Here is an 18040-nt window from a genome sequence, read left to right on the forward strand (position 1 = left end):
ATGCAGGTAACAAAAATGTCCACTATAATTACACTATGGGAGGTACAGATCTAGATGAGTAAAGCATGAGAAAGATCTAGGAGTCTATGTGGACTCCTCACTTTCTCCATCCAAACAGTGGGAGGAAGCAATAAAAAAGGCAAACAGGATGTTAGGGTATATTGTCAAAAGTATAGAATTGAGAACAAGGGCAGTAATGTTCAGACTGAACAATGCACTAGTTAGAGCTCATCTGGATACTGTGTACAGTTCTGGGCACCACACTTCAAGAAGGATATTGCTGCTCTAGAGGCAGTTCAGAGGAGAGCAACCAGACTTATTCCAGGTCTGAAGGGAAAGTCCTACTCGGAGAGACTGAGGGAACTGAACCTTTTCACCCTGGAACAGAGGAGACTACGTGGGGACTTGATCCAAGTCTTCAAAATCATGAAAGGCATCGACCACATCAAACCAGAGGAGCTTTTCCAGATCAGCAGGGACACACGCTCCCGGGGACACAAATGGAAATTGGGCTTCAAGGCATTCAAAACGGAAAACAGGAGACACTTCTTTACACAGAGAGTAGTCACACAAACTCCCCAGCGATGTGGTAAAAGCTGAACGTTTGGGAACATTTAAAAATAGACTGGATAGGATCCTTGGATCACTTAGATATTAATGGACACCAAACGAGCACGATGGGTCGAATGGCCTCCTCTCATTTGTAAACTTTCTTATGTTCTTATGTTCTTATGTTCCACCAGGCGGCAACGGAAATTTTGGTCGCTCCACTTCTTTAAGGCAAAAGTCTCCGTGAACCCCTGTGATTGGACCCATACACTGCCACTTAATTTAACCGCACTGGTACCATGAAAAAGTTACATTGACATTGGGGTGGGGTCACAGAGACCCCATGGTACCACAGCGGGAAAGTAGAGGGTTTCACCAAAATGGGTGTGTTGGTGCTAGATAAATGGTTCAGTAGAAATACAAATAAATCACATTCATTCCCTTTACCTCATGTTTTCAAAAGGTAAATCACTCAGCACCAAGCAGACACTTACATGATAGATTAATAGAAATTTCAGTTCAGTTAGAAGCAGATGCACATTTGTATTGATGATTCTAATTTGATTATTTTAAATCTGATTGTTGATATTTGTGTTTTGAAAAAGTTTTTGATTGATGTTTGGACTCCTAACCAATTTTCTACATTAAAAAAATAAAACTTTTTTTTATTTGGGCTAGTAAAATTCATTTCGGGCTACCAAAATCTGAAGAGTGCCTGCCCGAAGGGCTACCAGAGATTTTGAAATTTTGTGAGCCCTGCACAGCATGTGTTTGAATAGTGTTATTAAACCCACATTTTCACTTCAGACACTAATATGGAACATTGGAAAGTTTGGCATTATGCATGTGTTTTGGACCATAAGGTTACATTATAAAGACCATATACAGTCAGAAAAGTAAGTTAGGATAGTTTGTCTAATTTTCAATGTGTACATATTGTCAGATATGCTATTTAAGATTTAGGCTTGGGTATTAAAAGTGTAATTTCGTCAAGTTAAGATTCCAAATTGTTCTGCAGCCTAATCTTCAAGACAGCATGTGTTTCCCCAGCTGAGTAAGGAGATGACTAATTAAAGGTTACTTCAGCAGAAAGTGAGCAGTTATTCACTCTCTTTAGGTGATGCTTGAGAAAATTAATAATAGATATTTCTTGTCTATCATTGTGTAGCATGTGCAACTACTTATGATCCTATCTGAATTTTAGATGTAACTGCCACCAGAATCAAAAGCCTTTTTTATAATATCAAAGACTCTTAGATGATAAGGTTGTGAAGCCTCATTTAAATCTTTGGCATTCAATTGTTAGTATCATTTGTTTTCTCTATCGAAGTTTGATGTACACGATATCACAAGGAATGAACACTGTGATAGAAAAACACACTGGTACTACAAACTGATGAAATATTCTAGTTAGTAAGACATTATCTCAAATGCAGTTATTGTAGGATAGGGGATTATCTTTAGTCCATCCACTTTCCATGAATGATTTTGATATTTTGGAACATAATTATTCCTTAATTCAGCTATATTTAAACCATATAAGGGAAATAATTCCTTTGAAAAATTGGAGCAAGAAATTGAACTGTTTGAACTGTAAAAAAAAAAAATGTAAAACTATGGTGTGGAACAAAATGAGAACAAAATCCTAAGTTTGGGAAAGCTATTATTAAGATTTAAAGGGCTATAGAATCCCCGTAGGTGTTAATCACAAACACGCTTCTCACCACTACTGTCCACTGTCTGGATGTGTTCCAGAAATATCACATTCATGGCGACGAAATTGAATCGCTAGATCTTTCTACTCACATTTTGTAGCCAATGTTCTTTTCCACAATATGGAATAACAGAAACATCCTCCTTACTACACTACTAGTACAGACTCCATGCTAAACTACTGAGATTTGCAATGCATTCTGCTTCAGAGGTCTAAATGCAGGGTGCACATTGCACAGTATGTAGGTGTTTTATCTTAACTGCAAAGAGGAGAGATGTGTCTGATTTTAAATGGGTAACAAAATAATCAAATTAAATTCAAGACCATACTATCTTTAACAATAACCATTGGTGGGTCTATTAATGACAAGTTGTGGACCTACTCTAAATTCCAAGTTGGTAGCATTAAATGGTATGATAATACTCTTTTGGGCTACTTGGGACATTCTTTATTCTTCACTAGAGACATCATGAATGCTCATGCTTTAATGATGTGTTTTTCATAATACAATGCCCAAAACTTGGTATATAGGCTATAGATACAAAACAGATATATTCCATGTTTTACTATATCTCTACCTCTCTTAATTAAAACAATACATTTGAAACCTATCCAAGCATTGTATTGTATTTCTTAAATGCTTCCCTCCTCTAGAAGAGGATATTTGATGAATCAACATAAGACTCCTTTTGCCCTTAGGATGACTCAGTTTTCCTCAGACAATTCTGCAGCTGTACATCAGAATAATTCATACAGACCAAGAGTGTGGAAAATAGTCATGCAGTGTGGCATTTCCTACAGCAAATTTTAATGACTCATAGTTTTTTCTGCTGAATAGAATAGAAGTAGTGAAGTGTTTGTGATGACTTACATTCTATGATTTGTTCTATTTCAAACATTATACACCAAGAAAAGTTTGAAAGAGATGCATCATGTGCTTTTACAAAAAGTGTCTTGCACAGGCAAACACCAGCACACATTCACAAATAGAAGCACAATCCCCCAGAAAAACTAAAACAATTTAAAGCTACTTTGAAAGAATATGATATGTGGGTGAAGACAGTGTGAACCTAGGGCTCAGCCAACTCATCTTATATCTGTGCTCATCATTTTACAGTGTCGGTAAACAGCCTCAGCTGATGTGTTTACCATCTGAGGCTTTACGACACAGGAATTTACAAAGCTAGTGTGAGATCTTAGCTCTGAAATGAATGAAAGCCTTTGATGAGCTTAACAAACATCAGAGCAATCTTAAAGAACTGGTTCCTCTAGACAAATATAAGATATGGGGCGTGGCTCATATTTTACCAATCATAAAAAGACACAGGCATTCTACCTTAGCCCAGACTCACAGATTTTCCCCACCTTAATGCAGAAGTGCTGTATCACTTTTATACATATCCCCCCGGCTGAATTTATTATTCGTGGGTGGCATAAACATTTGATTTGTTCTCAGCCTTTATGCATCTGATCAGTTTATTAATTCAATGATTGATGGATTACTTTATAAATCTTATGTATATTTTTATTTCTTACATCAAAACTATCTTATTATGCCTAAATACAGTACCGATGCTAAATACATCTGTCTTTTCCTGGTTTTGCCTGTTGTGTCTTGTCAGAAAAATGTCCGATTCAGTATGGTTTAAAAGGGAGTAAAACTCGAGAGAGAGAGGGAATTGCATATAGTAAAACACATGGTACCTTTTAGATTTTTTTTTTTTTTTTACAATTTCCTTTAATTTCTTGAGTAACAGAAAGCTATCAGGAATTCAGCCAGTTTTCATTGGTAGTTTTCCATACTTGTGCTAAGGTAAAGGGTTAATGCAAGGATGGCCTATTAAATAGATGATAAAAAAATGTAGATGTAAAACAAATTCAAAGCTAGTAACAGCAGTGATTTTACAATAGATTGCATACTGATATGATTTGGGTTTGTAACAGGCTGTAGTTTGTAACCGTTTTGAAAAGCAGTGTTATAGCTGTAGGGTCGAATAATGTCCTTCCTCTTCATCTAAAATTGGTCAGAGAGGAAAGATAAAGGCAGAAAAATTGATAGGCCCATTTGGTGGGATTTCTTTGTATTGTGCTTGTGTTATAAGTCGCCCTGGATAAGGGCGTCTGCTAATAAATAAATAAATAAATAAATAAATAATAAAAGGATATTTTATGATTAAATCTATTTATCCTCACATTTACTATTAATGTTGGTATTTAACCATTGCACCAGTTAAACTGGTTCTTTCTGTAGACCAGGTTCCTGATGACATGAGGGTAAGATCAAAGGGAGTTCATTTCAGGATGTGGCTTGTGTAAATAGACTTTGGATTGTTTTGCATCATCAATTAAAATTAATAATTTGCACAGTTTCTATTGCATATGCAACAGTATTTTTAGCTTAAGGCATGCATTTTGGTTGAAGCAGTTTGCAGAAAAACTCACTGGCTAAAAACAAAAGATTTTATATAAATGTGAAATGTTTACATAACACTCCAACCTTTAACATTAAATATAGATAGGTTAAGTGAAAGCTGCTATATTTGTACTTGTGTCACCCCATTTACTCTGTCTAAAGTTGGTTTTGCTTTCAGTTCTGTAGGACTAAGTCAATTAAATCCACTCTTGTACAAAATGATGAAGTGCACACAAAGGCTAACGTATGTTTCTATGCCTTTAATCGCAATATTCCACTAAAGTCATTGGCCTTCTCTTTATGCCTGTTGATCCTGGAAACATATTTTCCCTGTTGTATAACCTGAAATGTCAGTTGTAAAGCAGACTGAATAGAACAAGAACTTAATGTGTAAATACAGAGTCTGAAGGCCCTTTGTTTCATTAATTTAACACTCTCTTACAATATTTTGGGGAACAATTAAGGAAATCTGGAAATGTGATGATTTATGGATTTACAAAGGAACATCTGTATGCCCTTCATAAACATAACGGTCAAATACACTATGTCTCCCTGTCGTAATGTCAGTGCTGATTCTGTTCAGATTGCTGTGCTGCACCTTGATTTCCCATAGCGGCCCTAAAACTGCGTATTATTTGATTTTCCATTTAAAAACTATATAGTACTAATATTATTACAGATATGGATACTAATTCTACTCATAATAACATGTTCATATCTCATCTGCTGGTGAGGTCCTGTGGGTGGGGCGAGTCATATGGGTGCTGACTTTGGCTCATATAGTCTGTGTGTGGTTGTGTGTATTCAAAATATTTGTATCATGCTACAACACACTACACTTTAACATATGTTACTATGTTTTACCATGGTACACTGTACTTCAGCATGATTTTACCATTATTCTACTACTACTACTCGTTTTTACCATGGTTTTATCATATTTTAGCACCTGGACCTGAGTACAAAAATGATGCACTACATACTTGAACAAATTCACAACTTGCATGATTTCTGTATGTACATGTTAACTGTATTAATAGTTACTACATTCCGTTACATAAACGTTACGTGTATTCCCTGCAGCCATGCAATTTACACATTTATTATGTAATACATTTCAGAATAATTTGTTGATGAATGACTGATTTATTTTCAATAAATACATTTCCATTTCCCATTCCTACATTTACTGTATTTTTGTCACCGACGGCTTTACCTTTAGAGCCTATATAGCGCCTTCTTATGCGGCCCTCACAACACACACAACTTGCAGTACTAATGTTCAAAACACGAACTATTCATTAATCGTGCGGGTTTTGGTTAGATGGGCACAGGTGACATCCAGTTAATTCAGCAACGAAACGGTACCTAAAGTAGTTTCAGGGTACATTGCGTTGGTGGCAGTGTATTATTAGTGTTATCCGGCACACATAGGGTTAAATTCACCGCATTGCAAAATGCACTTGGGGAAATACGGCTCCAGTTCTTGCCTTTGCCCATTCGATGTATGCATTGACGAGTGTGCACAGGTTTATTATTGTTTTCAAAACGCTCCGTATATTTTGAATAAAGCATCTTGCGCATTTTATTCAGCGCCAGGTTAATAATTCATTGCAGGGGCTTGTTTCACGGGTGGGCGGATAATTGGTAAAAGCGACGGGCAGAGAGAGGGCGAGCAAGACTGCAGTCTGTATTTCGGGACATCTTCCAAAGCCTGCCTCCTGAATAGGAGTGGCTATTGAAACAGTACAAACCCCGCACATCTGCGGGCGATTCCCCGCTCACACTGCCTAGCAGCGCGCAGCCACAGCCCGCAGGTACCAGTGTCGCCGGCGGTCCAGTCCCGGCGTCCATGGCCATCTGACGGCATCGCGAACAAGCTGCCAGGCTGGATCCAGACAAGGCAAGGGATATCTCTGTCATTTATTCAATTTCTCTTTCAAGAAGGTTTAAATGATATTTATCACTTTTTAGCTCTACAACGGGTAGTACTAATATTGAATTATGAGTTTAATTTGCGTGTATATGTGTGTGAATTGTTAATGAATACAGGTTCTGTGTCATGGTAAAAATTGATCAGTTGCGGTACTCAGGATAGCGCATTGTTTTCGGGATCACAATTGCCATTGTAATCATTGCGCTTTGGGAAATATTGGTCACCTCTCAAAGATCAGGTGCACACTTTATACTGTCTCCATATGGACCCCCCCCCAATTTGTTTTAAATAACTGACTGTTTCAACTGTATTTAGTAACAAATTCAGTTTTTGTCAGGTTATGTAATTTTCTTGGATATGCAATCCGGTGTGTGGTCGCTTCGAAATCCAGAAATTCCTCTTTTTTTTTTTTTTAAATAGCGACTCCAGAGGAAAAATGTGATCCCATGCAACTGCCGACGTTTTGCGTTTTAGAGTTCAGTAGGCAAATTTAATCTGCTTTTGCGGATTAACATATTGTCAGCGCAAATCGGAAAACATATTAATTCAGTACTAACAACTTTATACATCGCCCAATATTTAATTCAAGCAGCTTGGTGCGAAACGTGATTGATTTTGACTGTTTTAATGATCTTTTACAGCGCCTGTTCTGTATCTGTTTCTTTCCCTGTATCAGTTAAAGAGGGCATTCGTGTGAAAATGATCTGTACGAATCTGTAACGTGAACCAAAAGCTGTTATTTTAGTATTATTTATTTAACGTAGTTCTTCAAATTGTGTTTAAGCACAAATCAAAAACAACAAAGCCAGGGCAGATATTTTGCCATTTATTGTTCTATTTTGAGTCCCTCCGCTTGAAATACACACAACTACGAGAGTAGGCAATTGCCAGTGCACTCCGTGATTCACACCGATTGATGTAGATGAACACGGACTTCGCACCAGTGCAAACCTCAAGCATTTCATATGCCTCCACACCTGACATTTCACATTACCTGACATTGCATCATACTAAAAAAGCTGCTGAGGATAACAGGGATGCATTTGGTGCCATTAAGGAACACCGACATGATTTGTGAGGAGACATGGGTTTGTAGTAGGATGAAGGCAAGCCAGTCTAAAAGATCTGCAGCTCCTGAACTTGGTGTTGTCCTAGGCCTGGTCCACAGACTTTCAACATCCAGGACATTTTCCAAGACCTTGATGGTAGGGTCATCCATGGTCGGCACCAGCAGCTGAGTTTCTCTATTTTCTTCATGGTGAGGACACAATTGCTTGCTGTCTGCTGTGAATATCATGGCCATCGGAGTGTATTCTGTCTGTGCAAGAACTGGCTAAATGAATCTGCTCTGTATGCTACTGCATGTTCCTTTACATCCAAAGCATTGGAGGAGATCCATGCAGCTTGGAAAATGAACTCTGGAGCTTTTTTGTTTTGTTTACTGGTGGTTAGTGATATTACAGTCTCCAAGAATACTGGAAATATACACTCACCTAAAGGATTATTAGGAACACCATACTAATACTGTGTTTGACCCCCTTTCGCCTTCAGAACTGCCTTAATTCTACGTGGCATTGATTCAACAAGGTGCTGAAAGCATTCTTTAGAAATGTTGGCCCATATTGATAGGATAGCATCTTGCAGTTGATGGAGATTTGTGGGATGCACATCCAGGGCACGAAGCTCCCCTTCCACCACATCCCAAAGATGCTCTATTGGGTTGAGATCTCGTGACTGTGGGGGCCAGTTTAGTACAGTGAACTCATTGTCATGTTCAAGAAACCAATTTGAAATGATTCGAACTTTGTGACATGGTGCATTATCCTGCTGGAAATAGCCATCAGAGGATGGGTACATGGTGGTCATAAAGGGATGGACATGGTCAGAAACAATGCTCAGGTAGGCCGTGGCATTTAAATGATGCCCAATTGGCACTAAGGGGCCTAAAGTGTGCCAAGAAAACATCCCCCACACCATTACACCACCACCACCAGCCTGCACAGTGGTAACAAGGCATGATGGATCCATGTTCTCATTCTGTTTACGCCAAATTCTGACTCTACCATCTGAATGTCTCAACAGAAATCGAGACTCATCAGACCAGGCAACATTTTTCCAGTCTTCAACTGTCCAATTTTGGTGAGCTTGTGCAAATTGTAGCCTCTTTTTCCTATTTGTAGTGGAGATGAGTGGTACCCGGTGGGGTCTTCTGCTGTTGTAGCCCATCCGCCTCAAGGTTGTACGTGTTGTGGCTTCACAAATGCTTTGCTGCATACCTCGGTTGTAACGAGTGGTTATTTCAGTCAAAGTTGCTCTTCTATCAGCTTGAATCAGTCGGCCAATTCTCCTCTGACCTCTAGCATCAACAAGGCATTTTCGCCCACAGGACTGCCGCATACTGGATGTTTTTCCCTTTTCACACCATTCTTTGTAAACCCTAGAAATGGTTGTGCGTGAAAATCCCAGTAACTGAGCAGATTGTGAAAAACTCAGACCGGCCCGTCTGGCACCAACAACCATGCCACGCTCAAAATTGCTTAAATCACCTTTCTTTCCCATTCAGACATTCAGTTTGGAGTTCAGGAGATTGTCTTGACCAGGACCACACCCCTAAATGCATTGAAGCAACTGCCATGTGATTGGTTGGTTAGATAATTGCATTAATGAGAAATTGAACAGGTGTTCCTAATAATCCTTTAGGTGAGTGTATATAAATTATAAATTACAACATATGTTTTTTTTTAAATATGTGTGTAGTTAAATATTAAATATAGCACCACTTCTCCTATGGAAGACAATAATAATGTGATTTTTTGTTATAATTTTAAAGTATCAAAGATATTGTGAATTATTAATAAGAGCTCATCATTACAGTTCTTGTTGTTATGTTAGCTCCCTAGGTCTTTTTGTTTTTCAGCCGGTGTAATTGTTCAGCCTGCTAATCTGCATTAATATTACGATTGTCCATCTTTACGTCCTATATCCATCAAAGGTGTTTGTTGATAGCCTTTCTGCTATACAGCATGATCGTATGTGGCAAATAAGTGTTCATTCAGCAATATAATAGCAACAGCACTGCAGGCAGTACTGAGATCCATAGGCTCTGCTCTTCCTGTTTCTGGTTTTATGGAGGGGTTTTTCCTTAGTGATCAATTATCAAAGAAGTGGTGTAATAAGACCTCATTTATTGTATTCAATTGTATAAATTGGAATTTGTAAAATGTATTATGCTTTGAATTGCACTGTATTATGCAAACTTGAATTTGTAATGTTTTATGCCTGTATTTTTGCACTTTGTATTGCGCTTATGTTTTGTAAGTCACCCTGGATAAGGGCATCTGCCAATAAATAAATAAATAAATAATAATAATAATAATAATAATAATAATAATAATATTAATAAATAATGTGGTCCTGCTCTAAGGAAAGTATTACCTGTAATATTATTTAATTAAGTATTATCAACACAAGCCTTAAGACTAAAAAGGGTAGATTTTCTCTGAGATTTCCTATGCAGATTGTGAAATTCTTATCACTCTTTTGCAACTGGCTAAATTGACTAAATTGCGTGAAGACAAGCAGTTCCCTTGCAGTCATATTTTTTTAAGACAAGCTTGAATTGAACTGTACAAAAACATCCCTGTATAGACATGTAGGTGGTCTGAGTAGATGTGTTACTTTCACCTTGCTATCACGCAATGCTATCATACAGACAATTAAAAATACCTGTCTTCTCTGCACCTGTGTCTGAGTTTATTGTTGAACTACATACACCTGTAAGTGTAGGCGCATTATTAAAAAAAAAAAAAAAAAAAAGCAATTTTCTGTGAATCATTAATTGCTTATCTCTTAGAATCTTTCAAGGTCATCAAATAATAAAAGCTTCTTTAAACCAATTTCAAGGCAGTTTAATAAGGGCTGCCTTAGAACATCATGCCATATTTGAAGGGTCTTTCTAACATAATTTCTTTAATAAAAGCGCCTGAATATTTTAGTGGACTGCATTAATAGTTTGTGCTTACTGTATTTTTTTGTCTTCTTTTGTCCGCTAGTGATTTATGCATTTTTAATTACTATTTTCCCGATTTACCTGGACTAATATGGTTACCATTAGTATTTTTCTCTGTGAATAATGTATTCTTTACCATGTATATAATGTATCTTAGTGTGTACAACATATTGACAGCCTTTTTAAACTGAAAGCATCAACATTTTCCTTTCACATTCAGCAAGGTTTTTTTTAGAACAAAAACCTTTTGCTTAAGATGCCAGATGAACATCCAACTACCTGGTTTCTGATTGTCACACTATATTTTGTGCTGTCTAATATTGATTGGCTGGTTCTTTTTTTACCCTATTTATAGTCAGATTTAAAATTACCTGTTATTATTTGCACCATCCACTTGCTTGATTCCTTTACTGATTGAAATCGTTGTTTTGCCTTGTACCAGCACAGTTCTCAGGCCAACACCAGGGAAACTGACTTATAAAAATAATGGGCTCTGGTTCTGGAGCATTGAGTCATAAAGCAAATGTTCTTAAAGATCTTTAAAAATACTGAGTTTCAACACTTGTATTGTGTACATGGCTATTAGTCCAGTTGCTAGTTTGTGAACAGTGTTTTGGCCTTGGGATTTTCCAGAAAGAGTTCAGTGCATTGAATTAAAATAGTCTTTGTTTAGGGCATGTACACGTACACACAGGGGGTTACTAAAATCCTAAGAGTTATACCACAGGTCTTTGGAAGTGCTCACATGTCATTTTCAAATATTCTTTTTAGGTCAGATGTAAATAGTGTTCCACATGACCGATGATCACTGTTTCTTGTTATTGGACTAGACAGCAATTTAAAAAGTATACTCTAATTGTAATTAAAATGCTCATAACAAGAAAAAAAAGCAAACAAAGACTCTCAAAGGCATTTCTTTTATTAGAAACTACATACAACAACAACAATAAGGAATGGAATTTGATGTAGAAACAGATTCTTGAAAAATGGCCCTTTGGAAAAGTATTGAAAAGTTTAAAAATAGTTAATTTGAAATTAGAACTTTGACCCAGCTGCCAATTACTATTTCCAAACAAAATACTTGATGCCAGTGTTCCACTGGGTAGATGCAAGACATTTCTGGCAGTTTCTGCCTCAAATGACCAGGTTGAAAAGTTTTAACCCAGGCATAGAGCTGCATTTAAGGATTAATAATGGAATGTATTGCTCTTGTATTGGAGACTGTATTTTTGTTTTTTAATGCCATTAACTGACTTTGAGAGCTTGGCTCATTGCTCTAGGGTTTTGCACAAGTAGTGTTCAATTTAAGTAGGGCCTTTTCAGCCATAGCATTACTTTGTGACACTGAAAACACTGTTGATCAGGTTTTATTCACTGATCTTAATCAAATGTAGAACTCTTTCTAAACATGTAGTTTTTGCAGATGATACACAAACAATTAATAAAAGAAACAAGTTTTGAATGGCTGTGATAATGGTTACAGGTCTGGTCTTAACTCTCATCTACCCAAGTTACTGTGCTTGATGTTCCAGCTGCACAGACACTTCACTTTTCATAGCATTGCTGGCGCTTTCATAAATGTGATGGGCTGCACTGGGATACAGCTTTCTATTTTGCCTGAAGGGCTTTTCACCAAGGGAACAATTAGAGTTCAATTTTATGAGGAGGGGAGGCACAGGGTGTCAAAATCAGTGGTGTTGTGCAGCTCTGGTATTGTAATACAACAGTTTTTGTAGATTATAGAATGTGAATAGTAGTAGTTTTGAGTTATTTGAAGAAAAGGGAAGGGTTTTGAACTGCAGGGACTTCTGTGTTTTTTTATAGTAAGAATGATTTAATGTGGTTTACTTTATTTAGCCTACATTTTACTATTTAAGTAGTACCAAGTAAAATCTAAAAAAGTCAACCTTATCCAAACGTTCTAGGGAACAGCGGTCTTTCAACATTCATTTTGCATCATGTCAGTACTAAAACCATCAATCCATTTTCAGACTTCATCAGTCATACATTATATGCTTCATCTTTAAATGATCTATGAAGTTATGCTCCTGAGCTGATTTCTCTTTCTATTTTAACTGTCTCTTGCTATTTCTGAACTGATGTAAAAAATGTCACAATGAGCTCTGATGACTTCTCCCTAGTTTATGGAAACTAAATTAGATTAGGCATATTTGTATTCTATATTTGAACTCCGGTTTTGATGTTAGATTTATGGAAGAACAGTGTAGACTTTGACTTCTTCTGAACTGTAATATTATAACATTTTGCTGTTCTTTAGCACCTGTGCATTAACAAAACAAAACAAATGTGTAATCAATACTCATCTAAAATAGGAAAACACTAAATCCCGAGATTAACAGTTTAATAACATTTTGGCTTACTGCAAACTGAGTGTTCAGGGGCAGGCATAGGCTACTCAAACTGAGTTGGAAAATGTATTGGAGATTTGGGGCACCAGCTTCCATATAAATACAGCCACCTTTACACAGAAAACACAAAGTGCCTACCCCCATACAAACTGAGAACACATTGTGGTTAATCTTCAAAAATGAAATACCTGTGCTGCGTTAAGGAAAGATACCAGAATCAAAGTATCCCTCTGGCTCATATTTTCATGCTTTAGAGTGTACAGAAGCATGTTTAATGTGACTGAACTTGGATAGTGTATTGAGAGGCGATAAACATATTTGTACTTGTTGAAAATGAGTCAGCACTATCACATCTATTTTAGCAGACCTTGAAAATCCATCCAAGAACAGTACTCCTCCTGGAATGAAACTGAAACCAGCCTTCTGTTTGTATTGAAAAGGTTCAAAGTCTCATCAGCAATCTGAATTTCCTGTAGTTTGCAGTGTGTTAATTATGGCTTTTGCTTTAGAGAGTATTAATTTGTATTACCTAGATCCAATCAATTCTCAGTCATCTGTGGTGAGCGTATTCAACTGCAGTAAAACAACAACTTAAATCAGATTGTGGCCTAATTTGCATTATCTTTATCAGATCAGTAGTTAATCAGTACAGATTACTTTGTTTTGCTGGCAAATAACTTCACGCAGCAATAACTTATATGGGAGTCACTGACAGCTGTAGGTAATTAGGTGATTTCAGTATTCCTGAATTTGTTGATTTCCTTACAGGTCTATTTATACTGCTAATATATTGCGTTTATGCTGCTATACCTTTTGCTAACTCCTAAAGAAAAGATAAAGCAAACCCCTGATGCCAATCCTTTTTCATTTAGATGTGAAATCCAGCACAGCAATAATAACCAAATCACAGACTGTTTCTTTGTCTTGTGAGTTCCGTCTGCTTCATATGATGTGCCAAGTGATGTCTGTAAAGAGACCCATTTATAATTTATTCATAATTGCAATTAAAACACAGGAAAAGTGCTCAAGGAATGAGGAAACCAAGATGCAAGTAATGACATCCACAAGTCATGTAACACATACTCTGATTCTGATTCTAATTCTGACTCTCCTGGAGGAAACCCTAGCTTTCCCATGAATTGAAAAAGTACTAAGATTGGAAGAAGCTGGACTGATGTCACTTCCTTACAGAAAGCAGGCTTTGCTCTTCAACCTCTATTGCTACTGTGGATGGTATTGTGTTTGTGCCATCAAAACACTTCTAAAATACCAGGTAATCTAAAATAATCTAATGCTCTCTTTAGGTCAAAATAAAACAAGCTTAAAATAGAACACCAAGGTCTAGTTATCAAGACGAAAAGAGAATGCTAATTTTGCACAACACAGAATTCACTTATGAAGGTTAAAGCAGGTCAAGCAATATTTGTGAAAATAATAATAATTGAACAGGACTACTGCTCCTGCAACATAAAAGTCCAGTTGCATTTCTCAAAAAGGCTACTTTTCACTTGCTCTTTGGGATACCAATTCAAATATTTATCTTCTGCTGCAGTCAGCCAGAGACGGATGGTAATGAGAAAACTGAAGGCTTGGTGTCTTATTGAGAAATGCTAGCCCAGTTATGTCTGTGCATATCTGATATTTCAGCCGGAGCTACTGCAGTGCTTAGCGCCTCTGCTGAGGTAGAAGGTAATCATATACATACTGAGATTAAATGCTGGTCACTGCTCATGCTTTTACAGCAGATGAGTAGAAGAATTGTACGCTGAGTCTGCCACCCCAGTTTCATGTAACAGCCTTGCCATTTCTGTATGTGCTGGTTAAGTGATAGTGTGAAAGGTGTGTTTTCTGTGATTCGGTATGCCTACAAGATGATGAAATGTCAGTGATTTCATTCAGACCACTAATAATTCACTGCTGTTTGGGTGTACATTTGCTGTGCATGACACTGACAGTGTGACAACTTCCTGAACAGAGGGAAATGAATGAATTGCAAAGTGGGACTTGTAGAACCAGCTTTGTGAGCTTGTTGAGATTTTTTTGCAACAGATTTCTGCTCATAAAGGAACAGAGATAATGCATGATTAGGCTAGCTGAACGATTACTACAGCAGTGTTTACCATATCTCTAAGGAACTTATTGAGATAAAATAAAAATAGAATATTAATTTCCATTATAGTAGTACATTTCCTTTCATTTTTTTGTTGCATTTTTTTCCCCTCTAACTGCATTTGAGCTGCATTGTTTTAGTTTTCTTTTTTGAAGGCTTTGATGTTATTGTTGTTTTCCTGCTTTGTTATCTATTGTACATTTGTCAGCGCTTCAAAATCCCTCAAAAAACATTCTTTGTGCGATTGTTGCAGTGGAGATGGTAGCACAGTGATTGAGAGGGATCTTTATTGATGAAGATGAGTGTAAAACACTGCATGATGTCCTCATGCACGGCTGGCGTTCTGCTTGCTGTCTGTTTTACTTTCTCTTGCCTCTTTTTGTTTGAACTACCTTTTCATGCACGGGTAGTCCTCGATCAATGCGGTGGTTACATTCTTGGAAATCACCACATTAAAAGAAGTCCCATAATTTGATAAATTCCCATAGAATCCCATGTAAATGTCTGGGTTATGTTCCCAGAATGTCAAACAAATACATAATACCAACACAAAGTTAATATTATGCTAAAGCCAACACGGGAGCTTACCAATGGCATTAATTAGCTCCCCACCACTCCCACTCGGGCCTATTTTAACTAGCATTTTGCTTGATTTATCTCCCAGTGTGACAGTTATCTTGCTTTGCATTTTTCTCCACTGTGAAGTAAATCTCTTTCTCATAATTAGGATGTAAGTACGCCTTAACGACAACTGATTAAGATTTAAAGGCAAGTACTGATAAGGAATATAAATGCAGAAGAATTCAGGCCCTACTCATAGCATGGCAAAGGCATACCTTGAAGGTTTGGGTTGATTTTTAAAATCTTACTACTTTGGTATGAACTTTAAAGGTTGCATACAAAGTGGAATTGTTCTTGTTGGTTTGAAACATTAGATCTATTTATTCTTAGCTTTTTTCTGTGTAGAGGTTCAGATTCAGATTTCAAGGCTCAGGGTAGGCTACATAACCAATTTTCTGTCTGCAACAGAAAAAACTGTTGTATAGGCCTATTCTCATAATCAGATCAGTATTTTCAAGAGAGGAGGAAATCTCCCTTGAACATGCCGAGGAAGCTCTGCAGTAAAGCTCTGCATATTCTTTATGAAAATGCCAACACGTACCAGATTAAATAGACACTTTATAGCAGACAACTCTAATCTTTACAGAGATCAGGCCATCTGGAGTTCCATAGCCTGTCACTATTTGTGCATTGTATTGTTATTACAAATAGCTTAGATCCAGGCTTGGTACACAGCATGCTTCATTTCTGTAGGTTCTGGTCTCTGTCTTCTTTTTTTACCAATCAATGCCAGGCTTGTAGAAATGGCTTGCTAGATGCTGAAATCATTGATATTAGTTCCCCAGAGTAAGAAAGGGTAAAGATTTAAAGCATTAATTGGGTGGAATGCGATGCATGCTACCAGTCCTTCAGAGTCTCCTGCTCTTTCACTAATTAAAGCATTAAAGTACATGTCAAAATTCAGCCTGTGATCACATACAGCATGCAAACAGTGTACACAACCCACAGAACAAGGTACTGTTGATCAAGATCTCTACTCCATAGACTAATGTGTTGAGGACCGAAATCTTAGATGTGTCAAAATTAGAAAAGATCTTATGTTTCTGTATGGATGCTTATTTTTTGGAAATATATATTTAGCATTTTTCAATTGTTCAGCGGTATCTTCCACTATTGAATTACAGAATTAAACCAAGTAATTGTTAATCTGAAATTTCATGCAAATGCAATGGAGTATTGATCTTGTTTGTGAGAACATTGGAAATTCAGAATCTCAGCAGATTGTAATAGTGCTACAGCACTCCTGCTGCCTCTTACAACTGAGCGTTGTCTTATTGATGTGAATAGAGTTTTTCTGATTTACTAGGGGGATTTATATATTGGACATATATTTTCTTTATTGTTTCCTCCTTACTGTGGATCTATAAACCTCAGTCAGTGCTTGAATGAATGGGAAAACAGTGGGATGTTGTCTGACAGAGGGATGGCAGCTTTGGGAGCAGGATAATAGATATCAATAGAAGTTAATGTCAATGTAGACAGCTTAGCTTAAGTTCATGAGATCTGACTTCTCAAGCTTGTCTGTCAGTAGTAAAAAGTTGCATATCTTGAAATATGGAATTTTTCTTTTTCTTTTTTTACCAGTTCACCAATCTGCACAAAAACAAATTTTCAAGTTTCAGTGGGTTTTTTTCTGGGAGGGGCAGACAGTGAGTAGCGTACTTTATGCAACTGATCTTCAAAATTAAGAACATCCTCAATATTTGAATGACGAATTGACACTTTGGAAAGAAATGAGGGAAACTGATTCACATATGAAGAAATTCCTTTCCTATATAGTCAGGTGGATCAGATTCCATAAATTCTTCCTACAATGTTGATTCAATAGTACAGATTACTGCAACTGTTCTTTTTAAAGCAACTATACCTTCTTCTTTACAGTTGTTATTATTATTATTATTATTATTATTATTATTATTATTATTATTATTATTACAGTTTCAAAATTACACAAGGGCATAGGTAAAATATACAGTTCATAAAAATACAAGTCACACATCCTAGTTCTAATAGCTAACAAGTGCAGACAAAATGCGCTGAAGTAATAGGTAAGAGCTAAGGGGATGGGGCATAGAGGAAATCACAAATAAACAACAGGAGTACTAGCAATGTAAGAGCAAACTATAATGAAACAGTTATATCAAGTACAAAATTACAAGAGTGATTACAGCAGCATTCATCCATTCGTGATCTTAATGGGAGTTAATTTACATTTTTATAATTTTATACAATGTGTAATGAGTAATTTTTTTTTTTTTTTTTAAATGGTGACTCATTAAACATAATATAAATGATTCATAAGGTTTTGGATGCTGCAAT

The 18040-nt window shown here is 36.8% G+C and overlaps 1 protein-coding gene across 1 annotated transcript in view; it reads left to right on the forward strand.

Annotated features, from left to right (window-relative positions):
• LOC136759576 (plectin) overlaps window positions 1–18040 on the forward strand; it is a 348280-nt gene that overhangs the window by 10702 nt on the left and 319538 nt on the right. The window lies entirely within an intron of this gene.

Source organism: Amia ocellicauda, chromosome 10 (genome assembly GCF_036373705.1).
Source record: "Amia ocellicauda isolate fAmiCal2 chromosome 10, fAmiCal2.hap1, whole genome shotgun sequence".
Lineage (NCBI taxonomy): Eukaryota > Metazoa > Chordata > Actinopteri > Amiiformes > Amiidae > Amia > Amia ocellicauda.